The sequence below is a fragment of the Mycteria americana genome, chromosome 5, assembly GCF_035582795.1.
Source record: "Mycteria americana isolate JAX WOST 10 ecotype Jacksonville Zoo and Gardens chromosome 5, USCA_MyAme_1.0, whole genome shotgun sequence".
NCBI classification, from domain to species: domain Eukaryota; kingdom Metazoa; phylum Chordata; class Aves; order Ciconiiformes; family Ciconiidae; genus Mycteria; species Mycteria americana.
In genome coordinates this window covers 20,872,408-20,882,023 of record NC_134369.1, presented here as the reverse complement: position 1 = coordinate 20,882,023, position 9,616 = coordinate 20,872,408, and the positions used below count along the sequence as shown (strand labels likewise).

At 56.0% G+C, this 9,616-nt stretch overlaps 1 long non-coding RNA gene across 1 annotated transcript; it reads right to left on the bottom strand.

Annotated features, from left to right (window-relative positions):
• Positions 1 to 169: 169 nt before the first annotated feature.
• On the bottom strand, positions 170 to 4,042 carry LOC142410241 (uncharacterized). The gene is made up of 3 exons (XR_012775885.1): positions 3,610 to 4,042; positions 1,587 to 2,444; positions 170 to 577 (listed from the first exon to the last, which is right to left on the bottom strand). It is a non-coding gene; the product is annotated as an uncharacterized LOC142410241 (long non-coding RNA).
• Between the last annotated feature and the right edge of the window lie 5,574 nt (positions 4,043 to 9,616).

The following is a 9,616-nucleotide window of genomic DNA, read 5'->3' as shown; positions in this document are numbered from 1 at the left end:
CAATTTTTGAGGTGCCACCGCAGCTCAGCAAGTTGGTCAAGTGATATTGAAGGATTAAAGTTTGCTTTGTTGGGAGGGTGCTGGTGCGGCTGCATCTCCAGTTACAACTGGAGAGCTGCTGCAGCAGGGAGATGCAATTTCAGAGTTGTCTTTTTTGAATCAGGGGTGCTTTTGGTTTGGTTTTGTTGGTTTTGGTCCCCCCCCCCCCCCCAATCACTTATCTTGGGTGAAAATGAGTTAAAAATATGCTTGCTCTGTAACAGCTGCATCAAGGATTTTTCTCCCCTGCTTGCTTGCTTTTTGGGCTTCTTGTGCTCATTTTTTGGACTCTCTTGCTTTTAAAATGAGACTCCACCTTGCTAAGAAGAGAAGCGGAGGGTGATGGAGATTGTAAAGAGCGTTTCAGTGCTGCTTGGGGGAAAAACACCTGAAAAGCAGGTTCAGGAAACCCATTTGCCTTGAACGCGGCCAGATTTTGGGATGTTATGTGAAGTCCCCCGCGTGCCCTGAAAAACTGACCTCCGCGGGTTAAAAAGTGGATCTTTTGGTTTTGGGGCTACATTTGCAGCTTTGCCTTCTGCAAAATAAATAGGAATAAAGAGAAAAGGGTCATTGCTTATGGCACCTCCCACTGGGAAAAACAGGGCAGAAAATTAATTTTAATCTGATTTTGCATGGGATTTTTGCCCTGTGCTTCTGCTTATGTATTATTTGATTATTTTTGTGGGTTATTTCTGTTCAGCCATGATCTGACAGGCCAAACCAGCACCAATCTTTCCTGGGGGGGGGGAAATAAGGGCTTAAAAATATATATCATGGCAGATTTTGGCTCTGCAGCTGATGTCCCTTGGCTGGGATGCAGGATTTGGAACTGCTGCGTGGGATGGGGGACAGTGTAACTCAACCGTGTCCCCTACCGAGGTCTGAGAATCAGGTGTGGGGTTAGGGAGAGCAAGGTGGCTGGGTGCTAACTCTGCTTTTTTCAGCTCAAGGCTGTGGCATTTGGCAGTTTTTTTTCTGTGTCCTATAAACCATCACCTAGCTGCTGCAAAGGCAGTGGTGTTTTGTAAGGTAATAAATTACTTTGATTAATGCCTCTCCCCCTGCTGTGGTGCACACCGTGGCAGGGGGAGAGGAGTTAATCAAACTCATTTATTACCTTAGGAAACTCCCCACCCATGGGTGACCTATATTCCTCCCAGCGTGGGGGGTGTGCGATGGTGTGGTGAGCATGCAGGTCCCCGTGTGTTATTTAACTAAGCGAGGCTCTGGCTCCCCTGCCTTTCCGCTTTTATCTGCTCTAAAGGCTGTGTCAATAATACATTTCTGCCATTGAATATTTTATTGATGGTTTGACTTTTTTGCTGCTCACAATTCCCATTTCAAGGCTGCGTGATTGTTCCTAATTAAAAATTTATGCCCTGGGAGAAGCCTTCTTGCTACAGTGGAGATGATGCTGTCCTTTTCTAGGCCACTACAGAGCAGTAGGAAGAAATTACTCATTGTTATGAGATTAAAACAAAGCAAATAAATTATTGGTTTTTCCCTTAAAAAACAAACCAAAAAGCCCAGCGTACGGCGTGTACTGGAGAGGGAGCAACTGGCTTGTGGGCAAGGCAGGGATCCAAGCATACTGGGTGGGTCAAGGATGCTTTGCCTGGGTGAGCAGGGAATCGTGTCCCCATGTCCCTTGGGCACTGTGGGGCAGCTTCTTCCTTCCCTGTGGCAGACGGGAACAGGCTTCAGGGGTTCTCCCTCCTTAGATGCTTCTCATCACCAGCTCCCGTGCCACCCAAAAATCACAAAGCAGAGGATATACTTGTTTTTCACTGGCAAACAGTCCCAGCGTTATTTTTTTTTTTTAAATGAAATAAATCTGCAAGTTACCTGCAGGCTCTGTCAGTACAAGGCACTATTCAGGAGAGTAATTCAGCCACCTCCAGCCTCCCTGGGGCTCTTCCCTCTGCACTACCTGATTTGTGGTTTGGTTTTTTTTTTTTTTTTCTCTCCATATTGCATAATAAAAATGGCTCCCAGCTCCTCACCCATCTACCCTGGACTGTGTCAGCTGCTTAGCCCAGGCATCCTCTGCAGATGGTGGTCAGGGCACCAGCACTGCCCCAGGCCAGTATGGTTTCTCCAGGGCAGCACAGCTCCAGACACTTGAAACACCCCCAATTCACAGTCATGGATTTGTATGAGTTCCTCAGTGTTTGGGTTTTCCCCCCTCCCCCAAATTTCATCTAGATTGCTAGAAGCATTTGTGCTGCATCCCAGCCCCTGGATTTGGCAAGCGGCTTTTAAAGCACATGCTTCAGCACCAGTTACATAAGGAAAGGTGTGAATGACTGGAGGAGAAAATGCCTGTTGGTTTTGGTTCCCAAGTGGTGTACAGATGCTGTGCTGCTTGCTCCTGGGTGCACAGCTCCTACAAGGGTAGTTCACTGCAGATGGAGAAGAGAAACTATTTGAACTGGCATGCATGTCCATGCAGGGAACAGTGTTTGTCTGCTCTCCCTATGATGATTTTCCATTCTCTCTCTGAGGGTAAAGACTGAGTGTACTCTACCTTGCCCTGGGAAAAAACAAACAAACAAACAAAAAAACCCAAACACCCCAACATAAAGCACTAGAGGAGGCTGGTAGATTTTGTTTATGGGTGAGCAAGTTCTCTCCCAACAGAACCTCCTGCCAGCAGAAATTTTTTTTTTTTTAGGATGTATTATATAAGTCCCTGCTTGCATTTAACTAACTGACTTCCTCTTAAACAATTTATGTACTCCTTCTTTCCTCACAGGCCAGCTTGCTCCTTCGGCAAGGCTCACCACATAGGACCTGCCACTGGCACACGTCATAGACAGAACACAATAGGCGCTTCCTAGCATGGTGTTTGAAGCATTAGGCCTGCTCGCTTCCCTCTGTGAAGCGCTGAAACAAGAGAACAAAATCTTTGAGGAGTCCCTTCAGCTTAACGGGCCTGACATTCAGCATCTTCCCCTCCTGTAAGGCACACCCCTGCCTCTCCCCAAAAATATTACAGCATCAGTTCTGAGCTAGAGCTTTTAGCACCTGACTACTCTTGTTACCAGGCTAAGTATCACCTTACGAGTCTGTTTATTAGCTACTGGAAAACATGAAAAAAAGGGGCATCTTAGCCCTGGTGTAGTTTCTCATCACTTGGGAGCACTCTGGGGTTCTTGGGCTAGGGCAGGGGTGAAGGCACCAATGCTGGGGTTTCTGCTTGAGGGACAACCAGGTTGCACCCTTCCACTCCCCTTTTCAAGCCACCTTCAGCGGCTACAGAGGCAAAATAAGAGATGGGGGGCACAGGGCATGCAATGCACATCAGACATGTCACTGAGAAGGCATAGCCTTCCTCTTCAGCTGGTGTGGTGCCCTGGATTACAGTAATAAGCACCCAAACACTGGTTTTCCACTATTTATTGAAGACTTCAGGTGACAGCACAGCAGGTTAGTTTCGAATCATGCCACAAGAATGTTAAAAACAGGAACTGAGCTGTATGCTCCCACCCTCCCGCTTACTGGAGAGAGACACAAAAAAAAGGCAAAAGCAAACAAACTTCACTTCAACCCCTTGCCTTTGCTTACTGGAGCTGAACAGGATGGTTCCATAGGTAGCAGGAAGTCAGAAGCGCTCATACCACAGTGCTGCTCATGGGAACTGGGACAAGCCTTGCCAGGTGACCCGCGGAGCTGCTTCTGCCAGTGGCATCTCCAGGAGTTAGTCATCAGGCAGCACAGTCCCAAATGCAGGGCTATTGCTTCAAAGAGAAACAGAGTGCCTTCATTTTCAGATACAGGTTTGTTACACGCATGGTCACCTATGAAATGGGGTAGTAGGGGACTTTGGGGCTTTAGTTTCAGCTTGCAGACACACTCACACACAGGTGTATTTTGCACCAGGTTTCCCCCTCTCCCTGCTCTCCACGTGGCTACACCACCTGCTCAGGATCAGCAGGGGGAAGATGCTGTAGGTGCAGCTAGGGAGGAGGAAAGTCTTCTGGGGCTGAGAAAGCTGTGAACTTGTTTCCCCCCCAACCCCATCAAAAAGGCCCATTTGGCTTCTGAACAAGCATGAAAGCAGCTTTGATAAATTCAGGCATTTTTCCTCTCTTTCCAGCATGTTTGAGCACCCCGGACTCAGCCAGTCTGCACAGGGCACAGAGGGAGCTGATTTTTCTTGCAGAAGAGCAGATGCTCCTCTGGGACCCAGAGGGAGAAACGACACATGAGTGCAGAACGGAGACATGGGGACAGGCAAAATTTCTCCATGAGAGACTGTATCCATGCAGAGGACGTTGCTCTGCCTCCCATGCAATTAGCTACTTACTGACCAGAGCACTGCTGCTTCCTTCGGATCAAGCCTTTAAAACAGTCCAGGGCTACACATGAAGAGCCCAAGCAAGAGCAAGAATAACTGAGCCCCTTCAAGCAATCTCGGCAGGCTGCGGTGAATCCTAGCTGGTTATCATGAGCTTAAGCTGCTGATAAAGCTGCGCTGTGCTTCAAAAAAGACACTTTTCAACTACCCAGCTTCTGCACTGGCCCAAAAATCGCAAGAGAGAACTTTGTAGAAGAAGCAATCATCTGCTTCGTCACTTCCTCCGTTTCTAAGGACAGCCACCCTGGGCGGCTGGAGGAGTCCCTGCCTGGCCCGCCTTCCTGCTCCTCGGGGCCATGAAGTCAGAGTCCCCTGTGTGACATCACAGCACAATCGCGCAAGGCAGCTCTGCCAGTGCCCAGCCAGGGCTGGGGGGCCAATAGAGCCCTGGCGCAAGCAGCGGAAAGCAGCGAGCAAAGGTGAGGGGCAGGATGGGAAACAAAACAGCAACAAAAAAGGAAAGCGAGGCTCGTTTCTGCTTTTTGTTTAACAGACCAGAGAGTCTCTCTTTAAAGGTGACTCATCCAGGGCAATACCAGGCACGGTTTCTTCTATTAACACACCCTTGGCAATAGCAGTTCAGTTAGTCACTGACTGGGTATCAAGACGTCACCAGCTGGGGTGAAGCGTCTCTTTAACTTGGTACGGAGTCCACTAGCACTTATTTACTTTGGAGAAGAGCAGGGGAGGAGAGAGGGGGGCACACCATCCCTCCTGTGCAACTTTACCACCGACTCTTTGCGCCCACGCACCACCACGGCCCACTCCCCTCATTTCCCGCTGGACACGCTGAGCCCTGTTGTAAGAAGTGTTAAGTCTTTTCACGCTCCACCGTGCAGCGTGGCTAATTGCAGGGTGCTACTGACTGCACGTCAGGGGTCCGCCAGGCGAAGGATGGGAAGCCACTGCAGGCAGGACAGTGGCATCGGATGGGGGGGCGACTCCTTTGCACACTGGAGCCCCTCACCTGGGTGGCAGGGAGGGGACGCGGGCGTCGAGGCGTGGGTCCGTGGAGGCGAGGCAGCCACACAGCGATGTCCGAGGAGCAGGTTAGCCGCTGTCACACGCACAGTGGAGTCACCGAGAGCACAATGTGCGTTAGTCAGTGGCTCACCTGCTCCTGGAGGGTGACGAGGGGCGGCGGGGCCCACCTGCAGCACAGGAGACACCGGGCAGCGTCAAGGATGGGGCAGGGGAGGGGGGGTTCGCGCCGTGCCCGGGCTCCGCGGCGCGCCCCGGCACGGAGGGCTGCAGCTCCGCGCATCCACCCCCGGGACAGGCTCCTCGTGCCGGCCCAGGGTCGGCGGCGCCCCGCCGTTCTCAGGGCGGGGGGCTCTCTTCCCGTCACGGCCGCTGCTTACCTGCGCTCCCGCCGCTCCGGGCTCCCCCCGCCGCCGCCGCCGCCAACTTCTCGCTCTGTCCCTGCCCGGCCCACACCGCGCGCCGCGGCTCCCCGCCCCACCCACCCCGCCGCGCCCGCCAATACCGACGCCGCCCGCCCGCCCGCCGGCCCCGCCCCCCCGCCGTAGCGCCCAATGGCGGCTCCGTCACCGCCCACCGGCAGCGGCGGCGGGGCGGGACAGGGCGGGCGGTGCGGCCCCCCCCGCCCCCCCATCAGTGACAGCGGCGGGCGCGGCGCGTTCGCTTCTGCACGTCGCTGCTGCGGGGAGGAACCATTTGTACCTGTTGAACCGCCGCCCGCCTCCCGCTCACCCCGCCCCGCCGACCCCCTCCCCGCCCTCGCCGCTTCGCCTCACGCCGGCGGCCACTAGCGAAACCCCCCTACCCCGCCGCCGCCCGCGGGGAGCCTTTTCCCCCCCCGGAGCCCCGTTGCCCCCACCCTTCTCTCCCCCCTTCCCCTCCGTCCCCTTCCCGCCCCCGCCGCAGCCTGGCCCATGGTACGGTCCGCTGGGGCCGTGCCATCAGGGCAGTGTCGGGGCGCACGTAGGCGGTGCGGGTAGGGGGTGGGAGCCTTTGGCCGCGCGCGGGGGCCGTTGGCGGCGCGCGCCGCCCAGCCGCCACCACGAGCGCCGCGGGCGGGAACGCGGGGTGCTCCCGGCCGTCCTCCCCCCTCGGCTGCTGCCTTTCACTTGTTGTGTTCAATTTTACATTGTCATATTAATTCTTTTTTGTATTTTTTTCCGTTGTTCCCCGCGAGGTTGGGTGTGTGGAAAACCCATGTGCCCCTCGCTGTGCCGGGGGCTGGAGATGGTTCCTCACACCAAAGGGTGCTACAGGGGGTCCCTCAGCCTGGAAGGCCTCACGGCGCCCCGGGGCAGTGGTGGAGGCCTCAAGCGGTAAAAGCCCAGATGTCCCGGAGGTCTTCCAGTAACTTCTTTTCCCCCAAAAAAGGACAGGCAGTTGAAGGCCTTCTGGACGTTCTCAGTGTAACAGTGCACACCTTCATATTGGAAGAGCTTGCTCTCGCCCATCAACCTACAACCTGGCAGCCAAGCAAATGTTTGAAACGCTGAAAATTTTAGGGTGCCCCAACGAGGATTTGCTAAGCACCAAAGATAGTGCTTTATCGATGGGTGTAGCGCTGTCCCGCAGAGGGGAAGAGCCTTGTCTGGAGACACACAGAGAGTCACGCATCGAGCTGGCAGGCTGACTCCCATCTGCCTGAAGCCACACGCCTTCCTCAAACGGGCCAGAAACCAGAGGGCGACTGGGGGAGCAGGCATGTTTGGTGGGACCACCGCTTTATCCGTACTGCTGATGTTCAGGAAAACACACTTTGGGTGCAAATGTGGCCGCTGACCAAACAGCGACCAGACACCACATCCCTGCTGCATTGATAATGCACGCTGCCTAGCAAAAGAAATGAGCTCTGCATCCCTTGTGAAAACTTCCTTGGCATCAGCTGTCATGGCTCTGATGGGTGTTTTGCAATCTGGTGCTCTTCCTGCAAGGTGTGGTGAAAGATTTGGAAGCAAAACCCAGCATGGGCTCCCTGATAGCTGGTGGTGATTCCCCACCAAAAGGATTTCCCTATGTGTTTTGCTGGAGTGCTTGCCAGTCATCTATGGCTCTGCTGTCCTGTTGCTGGTGGGGAGGGGGGCACAGGGGACAGCCTCTCTTCTGAGTGACAACCTGCACAATGATAGCCTCTGTTGTCATTTTGTGTGCGTGCTATGTGGGTTTTTTTGTTTTCACTCAGCAGCTGTAGGGAAAAAGTCACGTATTTTACGCTTCCCCAGCACAGGGTCTCATGTCTAGATTGGAGCAAAATCGGCTGTGGAGCACGCCAGTCCCTGTGCCCGCCGTGGTGAGCCAATACAAAAAGCGAGGCATGGCTGTGGAAAATACTCGCTTTGTTCAAAAACAGGTATTTTGTGCGGAGTAATGTGGCTGCGTACTGCCCCGACAGCTCCCTGCAGCCCGGCATTGCTGCTTCTGCTGGGCTGCTCCACGGGGCACGGGGCACACGTGCCATTGTCTGCTGTGCTCCGCCAAGTCCCTCGTCTCTTCTTCCAGGCGGTGCCTTACATTTCAGGTTTTATTTAAGGAAAAAAAACCCCAACCTTCTTCCCCTGACTGTAAGCGCACAGGGAAGGAGTGTGTTTTGAAGCGGTTCTCGCACAGCTGGCTGCCTGCACAGTCGAGCCCTGCACGTTGCTCGGACCTCCCTGGGCGCCGTATTAAACCGTCCAGCGTGGAGCGGGGCTGGAGAGGCGCCAGCCGAGCGGCACAGCGGGCGGGCGGCGGTGCTGTTGAAGGCGAAGCGCTCGCCTGCAGCCCGAGTGAAGGGCGCCAGGGGCGCTCGCTCTGGAAGTGCCATCTTCTGTGTCTTTAACCGAACGGCGAGACCCCCCGGGTCAGAGGACGGTCTGCCATTGCGCTGGCGGGGGTCGGGCCCGGGGGCTTTGCAGCAACGCTGGTGGGTGCCCTGATGCCCTCAGCCTCTGCTCCCGCTCCAGCCCCGAACGAGCTCGTGGCTCAACCCTTAATCTCCGGGATGAAATTTCCTGCTGACACAGCTAGTGCTGTCCCGCGGAGAGCCCCTGCTTATCCCAGCCCTGCAGCTCTTCCCTTTGTTCCCAGCTGGCTTTCAGTCCCCGCGGCGGTGCGGCGCTGCCAGAGCCACAATGTGTGCGGTAACAGGGAACCGCATCCGCTGATGGCGAGAGAGCGCCGCGGGCTGCCCCCCGGCCCGCCTTGCCCGCCTTGGCGCAGCACCCGTGCCGTTGTGCAGCGGGGACTGTGCCCGCCGGCTCGGGGAGGAAGCCGAAAGGGGGAACGTGCCCACATCCTACCCCCGGGGGCCGCCGTACCAATTAATGTGCAATTAAAAAGTTGCCCCTTAACAGCGCAGATCTTGTCTTTTCAAATGCGAGGCGCTCTGCGTTTACTGGCTGCGGTTTTACCAGGGTTTTCAACCCCACCCATCCCGCTTTACCCCTCTCCTGAAGCCCCGAGCGGGCAGGCAACAGCACGGCTGGCGCAGGTTTCGCTCCGCCCTGTGTTTTCAGGAAAAGGACCTCGTTTTCTGCCCCCGGCCCCCCGCCCGATTCCTCACAATGACCCCAGTGTTTGCGAGGACACGCGCGTTCGCTCTCGGTCACGTCCGCCTGCGAGCCGAGGCAGGGCTACGCTCCCTTTCCCAGCGGACAGCCAAGGCTTGGGCAGAAACCACAGCTGATGAAACAGTGCGAGAGGGGGAAAACAACCCTTCCACCTCTACGTGCACGCCATCACCCAGAGGAACGGGAACATTTGGGTTGGGATCAGCCACGCGTAGTTAGAGGGAAAAACAATTAGCCACGACCTGCGTCGCCTTAAAGAGGTATTTAAAATTGATCCGTGTCCTCACAGACGGCACGCTTTCCTCCTCGGACAGCGGCGTGCGACGGCCTCAGCCGGCCCTGCTGCGCCGCCGCCGCCGGGAGCTGAGAAAGCCCCGCCCGCCGACCTTCCCTACGGCTCTTGTGGGGACGACGGCAGTCCGGCCGCCAGCCCGCCGGGCCACTGCCCAGCACCACCACCTGCCCGCGCGGGCTGACGGGGCCGAGCTCTGTGAGGCTGCAGACCTATCTCCGGAGACTGGCCGCCCGGACGGGGCGGAGGCAGCCACGCGGGCCCAGCCCCTGCCAGCCCCCCGCAGGCCTCGCAGCCTCGACACCCGCACGGCTCGGTGGCCTTTGCGGCCCCCCGCAAAGCTTGGGGACACCGGCCGAAGGGACAGCGAGCCCCCTGCGGGTGTCGGGGGGACGC